At 27.6% G+C, this 10,177-nt stretch overlaps 1 long non-coding RNA gene across 1 annotated transcript; it reads left to right on the top strand.

The window, feature by feature from the left end:
- The first annotated feature begins 1,940 nt into the window (after positions 1–1,940).
- LOC135922401 (uncharacterized) lies at positions 1,941–2,764 on the top strand. The gene is made up of 3 exons (XR_010570880.1): positions 1,941–2,145; positions 2,188–2,533; positions 2,625–2,764. It is a non-coding gene; the product is annotated as an uncharacterized LOC135922401 (long non-coding RNA).
- Positions 2,765–10,177: the final 7,413 nt, after the last annotated feature.

Below are 10,177 nucleotides of genomic sequence, written 5' to 3'. Positions count from 1 at the left end.
ATCTATTCGGTTTCTAAACTGGATCTAAATGCAGCCTATAATTTTTTAAAATTATTCAATATCTGAATCAGTTCCGGCTTAGCTTCATCAGCCATATAGTTATTTTAATATCGTTTTAATCTAAGCTAGTTGAAAAGAGGGGGGGGGGGGAATTCGAAATTGTCAAAAAACAAAAAAACCTTATAAAGAAATCGTAAAATTTCATCATAATATTATATACATAATTGTATATTATATACATAATGGAGGCCTTAATCTAGAGGTCTGCATTAGGCAAGTTTTTAGCCCTCCCGCCCAGGCGAGCGGATTAAAAAATTTTAAAAACGGGCAGACGGGTGGGCCGGTTTTAAACTATGGGTGGGCGGGCGGGTTAAAAAATTTACAACTTTTATTTGTTATTTAAGCAAACATTTAAAAAAAATGTTCCCTGAAATTTAAACATTTTTAATACCAATGTACCCATAATTGAGGATGTGGTCATCAGAAGAAATTAATTAGGTAAAATTATATGGAAACATATTGGATTTGATTATGGAAGAATATAACCACGTTTTCCTTAAAGCAAAGATAATTCAATTGAAGATTATTAAATTATGAATGCAATGTTTGAAATAGATAGCATCCATGTAACAAGAACAGTTGTTACCTAATGACATAGTAAAATGTTTAAATTTTAAAGTAATTTTTGTATAATTTGGTAAAATTTTATGCTACTTAGTTTAGTTTAAGTTTGCAATTTATAATTAATTTAAATTATTTCACTTTTTATTTAAATATCTCATTTGAGTAGGAGATATACTTCAAACGGATATCCTACTTTTATGAAAACGACAAGAAAAAGATTTATCAAAGCTATCAAGATTAGCTAGAAAAATATTGGCAATTCCAGCAACCAGTACTTCTTTTGATCGAGGAATTAGCATTACTGGAAGGTTTTTAATATTATTACATAAATATTTTATTATATCAAATAAATTCCGTATCCATAATTTAAATTGAATATATTTTTTTGCTTTAATATAGCTATTTCTTAAATTATAGTATTCTTTTGTAAGGGATGTATCTCTAATTTCATTTTTTTATTAGATACTTAAAAAAATTGAAAGAATGAGCCTATTTAAATTTCATATGGGCGGCGTGGGTTAAAATTGCCTTATAAATATGGGCGGCCGGGTAAAAAATTTTACACTAATGGGCTGGCTGGAGGGCTGGTGAAAATTTTTTAGATTAAAGGGCGGGCGAGTATATTTTTTATAAATATTGGACAAGCGGGTTTACCTTTGTTAACGAATGAAAAATTTTTTGAATAAAAAGGTAGAATGTAATTTAGGATAAATAAGATTGGCACTGGGATATTCTAATTTAAATAAGAGGAAAGTGAATATTTAGCCAAGTTAATCATGGTAAACTATTACATATTTTTTTTCCTTCCTTTAAAGTGCTTTTTTATAAATTTCCCCTTAATTAATATATTGCGATAGTTTAGTTTGGATTAATCTATATAACCTTAAATTTCGATGATATGCAAAATATTATCCTTTTCTACAAATAAAACTAAATAGAATAATATAAATTAATTTGATTATCTAATTCTAAACAACATTTATTTTACGGCATAATTAATTTTCGGATAATAAACCAAAAATTTTTTTTATAATTTTTGTAAAGTTAAAATTATTTCTTTCAAATTTGGCATTGCAATTAATTATCACCTTCGCTAATGAGAAAATATGAGGGTCTGGCGAATTTATCTTGTTGTCATCCTTTCATATTTCTATCATTTAAAACTATATGCACAGCTATGACCCAGGATTTCCGTAATATTATAATTTTTAAATTTAAATGTTATATTATATATAATGAAATATAATTGAGAATTGATAAAATTTAAATTAAAATATAATTTTGAAAAAAAGTTTGCTTACAAAAGTTGGCAAATATGGTAAAATACATTCGTAGTGACCCAACTCAAAAACAAATACATTCAGTGCGATGAGCAAGGTCATGCCACGTTTAATAACTGCCACACCGGGTTTATATTCAGACCTTTTGTTCGTAAATGTACACACGTGGACAACGTGGGAAAATCCATAAGCAAAATGCTAGCGACCCTTTTGACTCCACCAAAAACTAAGCCTGCAATCAGTACAAATAATATTGACGAATTCTATAATATCGATATTAAAGGTAAAAGCACTCGAGACGCTAATAAAAAAAAAATCAGAAAAAGACGTCAATCATCAATCCAGGTCAACTTTTAGAAGTCCGCCACAATCTCAACCTTTTTTTGGAAGATTCCCACCACCTCCTTTTAAAAGTCCCCCACCACCTCCGCCGCCTTTTGGAAGACCGCCAAAACTATTGCCTTCCTTGTTTAGAGGCCCACCTCCTCCTCCATCTTTCAGACCTCCACCTTCTTTGAGACCTCCACTCCACCGTCTTTCAGATCTCCACCTCCACCTCTTTCAGATTTCCACCATTTTTCGGATCTCCACCTCTATCATTTTTCGGACCTCCACTCCCACCTCCGCTGGTAAATATTATCTTTTTCCCTACTTATATTTATGTCTCCCTAATCAAGTTTGGTATAGCAATAATCAAAAACTTATTTTAAAAAAATGTAGATTTTTGGTAATCGAAGACCGATTCAACCACCTTCATCTTCAATTTCTAACTTAAATAAAATGATCATGCCAGTTCATGAACCCATCCAGGAGCTTATTCAGGACTCCAATCCCCCTGAAGATGGTGCGTCAGATAACGGGGAAGAAAGATTTAATTGAAAATGTAGTTAAAATTTCGATAGGCTATTAAAAAAATTCATAAAATTTTGTTCATCCATAAAAGTTAGTGAAATGTATGAAAAATTTTTTAATATCTTTATTTAATAAATAGATCAGTCCTAAAAGGCAAATATTTATAAGATCTTCAAAATTTACTCAATAATTAAAAATAAACATTATCTCATTTCATTCCACTTATTTAAAATTTTCAACTTTTAAATATATTATACCCTCCCTACAAAATAAGGAAATAAAATTTAGAGGAATAATAGATATGCCATACCCTGGGAATGTTGGGCCTATTGAAGATCTAAGAGTGATAATAAGGTATAGATTAGGTTACGATGTCTTCCTAATTAATGTGAAGGGTGAGGGAAAGAGTCCAACCTTAGAGGTAAACATGGCCCAGTTTGCAGTGAGGGCATCCTGGTTAAAAATTTCTCAGGCCCGATCCCGAGCAAATTTTTTTTATTTGTCCCGAAAAGCCCGACCCGAATTAAATAATTATTTGTCCACTAGCCCCAAAATTATTTAAATATGGGAAAACATTTTTTTTTTTGTAGAAAAAATATTTTGCAAATAAAAATTATCGATGCCTTGTTTCTTGCAACAAATTTAAAATATATCAATTTATTCCACAAAATTGAGTGACATCATATTTAAGACTTTAAGCCCGACCCAGCCTAGGCGAATTTGTTTTAAAAATATTTGGCCCGACCCAGTCCAAACTCAAATTATTTTTAAATAAAAGGCGGTTCAGTCGACACAGGGTATTTATTTAATAATCTTAAATAAATCAGGTTTGATAACTAGCCATATTTCTTAAACCTGTTTATTTATTGCTGTTTGATGGCAAAAGACCAGAGGATCTCACCGATATTCATTGGTTTAGATGGAAACATCTTATTCCTCTCTCCCAGTTCTCCCATACATTGACATTGACCCGATTATAACAGCTGAAAGGTCAGAAATCAGAATGTACCACGAACTTATAGATTTCCATTTCTTCTCAATAGTTATTTCTACCAATGGGTCCTTAGATTTCGTTCCATTTTTGGGGATTTTAAATTTAAAAAAATCTATCTGATTAATAAGGATAGTGGATCTCTTTTAAAATTTACAATCAACCGAAATAGATGTGTTCCAAGACAACTAGCTAAGTTTCTTCGGAACACAATGCCGGTCTTCTATAGTTTTTAAGTTTTTATTATTAAAAAATTAAAATATATAAAATAAATTTTAGCAAAAAAAACACAAAATAAAAAATTAGAAAAATATTTTAAAAAATAAGTAAATAAATACGCTTAATTTTAAACCAGTGGCAACTACAACGAAGAAGGAGGGGGGGGGGGGGGTACGAAGCAACTATTGCTTAAAATTCGAAAGGAGGTTTTTTTTGTAAATTTTTAGAAAATATTGTACCCCTATGAGGATGGTGATACTTTTTTATTAAAAAACTTATAAATTATTAAAAATATTTTCAAAATGTTTTCAAATATACAAAAAAATGAAGAAAAAAGAAGGGATATAAAACCAAGGTTTAACACAAATCTTCATAAGATCATTTGAATATTTTTTTTCGCCCAAAATCTTTAGTAAAAATATTAGATCAAAAAAATTTTAAGCATGCCGAAAGAGGTGTAAAATATTTATGCTATTTTATTTAATCTGGGAAAATTTTTAATTTTTTTTTTTTAAATAAACATCAAAGGGAACATCATAGATGATTTTTTACAAAAAACATTATTTATTTTGCTCAAAAGTTTTCTTTGAACATGCTTAAAATATTTTTTACTTCACATTTTTTGATCTTCAAAAGAGCAAGATCTTTGAAGATTTTTGAATTTTGTGCAAATGTTAAACCTTGAACAAAATGTATTAAAATTAAAACTATGTTCCAATCTTTTATCGTATAATATACTTTGTCCTCATCATGGCTACATCATCCTGCTCATTTGGGCAACCCACTTTGTATATTTTCAAAACGGTTTTCTAATCCATAAGGAAAAAATTCGTTCCTATTATTTTATGTTTAAAAATTCTTGGCCCGAATTATTCATTTAGCATTCTCCTTTTTAAATTTTTAAAAATTTTAAAAATTTGTTCTTTTTTAAAAATATTTTTCATGTTCCTTTAGATATATAAATTTTTAGTATTTTTTTAATAAAAAAAATATTCGATAGTATGTAGTATACTTCTTGATATCATGAAAAATATAAATATAAAAAAGATTCAAAAAGAAATTAAGCCTAACTAGTGTTGATAATTGGTTGATTGTGTAAAACCCAGACCCGGATTTTGAGTCTAAAAATCGAATCGACTAAACAAGCTCTGAGCACGAAATCCGAGCACAGACTAGGGGTTCAGATCCGGGGTTCAGACCTGGGTTCAAGACCCGATGTTAGGATGAATAATGTTATTCCAAATAGTTCATAAAAAATTTACCAAAAGTAAAGAAGCAGCAAAGCGCAATAGCGTTTTCTGGGGTTAGATAGAAAAGCCCTGCAAGCAATCAGCTTCAAGTTAGGAAAAATTTAAAACGGGTCGACCTAGAGCTTATAAATACCAAAAAACTAAAATGAGTTATTATGTTGGTTAACCGGTCGATTATTTCCAGACAAACGACTTGTGCAACTATTCAAAAAATCACTTTTTTTCTAAAAAAGGATAAATTAGAATTTTTCTGGGATTAGGACAAAGACAATTAGTATTAAATTTAACTTTGTACAAATGCTTTATATTTTTAAATTTAAATATTTTCGAACTCAGCGCTAAAAGGAATATGTTAGTGCCTAGAAAGATCTTGCTTAAAAATCTTCTTTGAAGATATTTTGTACAACTCTTAGAACAAGATTCCAAATTTTAAGCGATTTAGAACCTATCCCTTAACATTTATTTTTAATATATTTCATTTTTTAAAAATTTTTAAATATAAAAATAAACCAAAATACTGAATTTAATTTATTTGTTTTTTGTTTTATATGTATGGCGCCACTTATATAGAAAATAGTAATTAAATAAAATTATTTATTAAATTAGTTATATATGAAGTCAATTATTAGAAAGAGAAATTATCACTCATTTTAAAATGTGAATATATATACTAATAATTAAAACTTTATATTTTTAGTAGAAATTGATATTAATTAAAACCAAAATTAATAATAACTAAAACTTTATTTTGGGAAAAAAAATGATATAATGTGTTTATAAAAATAATAATTTTGTATAAAATTATGGATTAAGAAAAATTACGTGATAAGTGATAAAAGCGTTTTCGCCCGGTTGTGGATATTGTGGATACAACAGAACTATGCAAGGTTTTACTCAAAATCCATCAAACTGGATAATTAATTTAGGGGTAGAAAAATGAGGAGCCCTTCACACATTTGTGGAAAGTCGCACGTACTTGTACGCAAAACAGTCCGAAAACTGTTGTTTAAACGTCTCTAGGCTCATAACAGAAAAGTTCGGCAAAACAAAAGCCTATATACAAGAAATACAATATAATTTAATTACTTTAATGGTGGGTGGTGTCTGATTTTAAATTTAAATACTTTAATGTAAACCCTAATGATACAAATAAATTAATAAGATAGAGAAATTAAAAATAAGAATAAATAAAAAGTGGTGTACAAGAGAAAATACATTAAATTTTAGTTAAAACTAATAAACAAAAAGGATTTGACCATTAAAAAACTATATGGGAAAAGTAAATTTATGTAAAAGTAAATAAAAAGGGTAAAAATAAAAAAGTAGTGTTCTAAAATAGAAATTTTTTTAGAAATTGGAATAAATTGTAAAAGTAAAGTATGGTGGTAAAGATAAATATGGAGTTTAATTAAATAATTAAAAAAATAAAGTATTATTAGAAATAAGCAAGGTTAATTGAATAAAAATATAAAGTAAGAAATAGTGGCTCTAATTAAATTTAAGAATTAATAAAAGCAAATGATTATAAGTATTAATTTTAAAAAAAAATTGATGCATTAAAAGAATATTATTATGTAGTTAGTTTAATATGAGGAAAATTTAAGACTATTAATAAAAAAAAATAAGGTAATATTTTTAATTGAAGGATGAATAGAAAAAATATGTAATTTTTAATAGTTAATAAGAAATTTGAAAGAAGGTAGAGTAAAGTGAGCAGTAAAATTATAATTTTAAAAGGAAATATAAATTTAGTAATTTTATTTATTTTGAATCCATAGAATTGCCACATCAATAATATAAAATGAAATAAGAATATATAGTAGTTTCCATTCATAGGCGTAGCCAGGGAGGGGGGGCAAGGGGAAATCCCCCCCCCTTCAGAAATTTATCACTTTTTGTGAATATAATTTTAGGCTAATAAAAAATATCCCCTTAGTCCTCCCCTAACTCCCTGACCCCCCCCCCTCCCCCCAATGTATGCATATATCTTAAACAATAATTTGAAAGAAAGAATGTAAAAGTTGATATTTTTTTAAACTAAAACTATTCATCATAACTTATACATTTTTGGAAAAAAGCATTTATATATAAAAAAAAGTAAACCAAAAATGTTTTTTAAGAAATGAAATATAAGCCAAAGATAAGCAGGGATCCAAACCGAACCGTTAAACCGCTAAAAACCGGTATTTTTATCGAACCTGAACCGAATCGCTATAATGTCTCTGAACCGATTCGAGCCTCATGATTTTATGCTTATAAAACAATATGTAAGTTATTATTAGTATATTGAAAAAATTTCAATTACATTCAAATTATTTTAAAGATTATCACCAATCACATTTGATTGATAAGTGTCGGTCATAATTTTTATAAACTTTAGTAAATTGTCATTTTACAACATTTTTTTAAAATATTTTAAGCTTGTAAATTATAATGCTTAGAGAAAAATTAAATCCAAAATATTATTATAAATGACACATCAAATCTGATATCATATTGGCAGTGCCGGCTACCCAAGTTAGTGTGGAAAGATGCTTTTCAACAATTAAATTTATACTATCTCCTCATAGTGTAATTTGAGTGAGACGAATTTTTAAAAATATTAATTGTGCGGCTTAATAAAAAAAATTTAAGTAAAAAAAAGTAAAATATTGTTCATATTAAAATTAATCATTGATATATATTCTTATATTTAAGGTTTTATACATGTGTTTTTTAAATTAATGATAAAATAAAAAAAATATTTTCCCTATACATAATTCTAATGTAGGTTTGGATAAAAAAATGTTCAAACAAGTTCTTAGAGGTTCGAACCGAATCGATATTTTAATTTTTTACGAACCGAACCTGAACCTTGAACTATTATTTTATCCGAACCTGAACCCGAACCGATATTCGTTTCGGTTTGGATCCCTGAAGATAAGTCTTAAAACAAAAGTGAAATGTATTTTAATTATTAATAAGAGATCCATAAAATTACTAAATAATATAATATATCAAATATAATTTTTTATAAAGTGATTAATTTTAATTTATTTATCCTAATAAAAGTAAAATATAATTAAACTATTGATAAAATTATCATAAATTAAATAAAAAAAATTAAAGCACAATACAAACAGTGGAATATTATATGTTGTAGCTTTACCAGTATATCTAATTTTATCAATTATCATATGACAATCAAGTAATTTTTAGCATTTTAGCGAATTATATATTTTACAGAAAACTATAAAATATTGATAAGGACATCAGAAAATATCTTTTATAAAGACATTGTGGGATGAATAATATGAAGATTAATTTTATTATTATTTTTTATTTAAAATAAATAGATGGCGTTAAATAATTGAATGCAATTATTGCTATATTTATTATCAAAAGCATTGATTAGTAAAATTTGTTAAAATATTAACTGTAATATATTGTCTAACTATTAAATATGTCTGTAAAAGTGGAATTTTACCTAGTATTTTATAACCAATTCTATATAATAGAGGAATATCTACTATATGTCTACTTACTTTTTATAAATAAATTTCTTATAATTGTTCGGAATAAATTATTACCATCCTTTTATATTAACGTATATACAAGTAATTTATGATATTTTATATAAACTAATAAAAATATATCTCACATTTGTTTCAGGCTTATTTTTTTTATTAAAATAAACCTCCTATCTTATAAACATAAATAAACCTCCTATCTAATAAACATATGTTATGACTATACATAGACCAAGATAACCCGGCCGAGCCGATGGCCCGCCCCAAATGGGGTCTGGGGGCGAAGCCTCCAAAAATTTTTCAATTCCCCCCTCCATCTTAGGAAAATTCTGGCTACGCCTATGTTTCCATTTCATCTTGTTAATTTCTAGTTTATTGAGAGGGCTTCCACTCATACAACAATAAAATTTGATTTCAATATGAAGTTGTGGATGTCTTCTCAAGTACCCCAAATGTGGTCTATTTTCAGGATTAATTGATGCTGCATGTTTGTAAATTAGCCATTAATGCGTAATGTCCATCTTTAACATTTTGAATTTCATAGATATCCATAATTTTTAAAGAAACTACTCCTGTTTGAGCAGAGAGGACATTCAAAATAAATATACTCATATATGAGAAACCTGGTTTAATTTTAGGTCCAGTTTTTAACGCCTGAATTAACCAGGACCAATGGTACTGATGTAATCAATATAAACAGATTAGTGTTAACTAATCAAGTTTGTATCTAAAACATAAAAATTAACTAAAATACTTAATAACCCTATTTCAAATACCCTTTCTTTGAAATTTGAGAGATTCCATTTCCCACCTGATCATAGTGTTGTTGCATAAAGGTTTCGATTGTTTTGACACATTACTTTTGGATCCATACTGACTTATCTTTATCAACTTATGATCAATAAATAAAAATTAATGTCAAAACTCAAAAGATAACGTTGTTTAATAAATTTTTGATGATTAAACTATCGTCTAAAGTATATTTGTCCAATCTAGTTCGTAATTGGATTACTTACTGCTAGGGCACTGAAGGATCACTCCACCGTTACTTGAGCAGCTAGAACTACTCGCTAGAGGGTGCATAATTAAGGTTACTGATATTTTTGTATAGCCAAGATTGCTAAATATTTTGATCGGAAGGCAATTAATGATCGTCGTAATATTCATTAAGAATTAGGGTTAAATAACAAGTAAATACATTTTGTTTAGTTCTGTAAATATTACTACAAAAAAGAAACGCGTTAACGTTACTAGTGACGTCTGAAAAAAAGAAACGCGTTGCCGTTATTCGTAACCTTTAAAAAAGGAACTCGCGTTACTGACTATTCAAAAAGTAACGGGTTACTCGTTAAAAATTAAATATTATATACAAAAAAAATATTTATTTTTTTCTTACATAATATAAATAAAACTATACAAAAAGAATATATAATAAGATAAGATCTTTTTATT

The sequence above is a fragment of the Gordionus sp. m RMFG-2023 genome, chromosome 1 (assembly GCF_954871325.1).
Source record: "Gordionus sp. m RMFG-2023 chromosome 1, tfGorSpeb1-WG-v2, whole genome shotgun sequence".
NCBI classification, from domain to species: domain Eukaryota; kingdom Metazoa; phylum Nematomorpha; class Gordioida; order Chordodea; family Parachordodidae; genus Gordionus; species Gordionus sp. m RMFG-2023.
The sequence above is the reverse complement of the archived record's forward strand: the minus strand, read 5'-3'. Positions and strand labels throughout refer to the sequence as shown.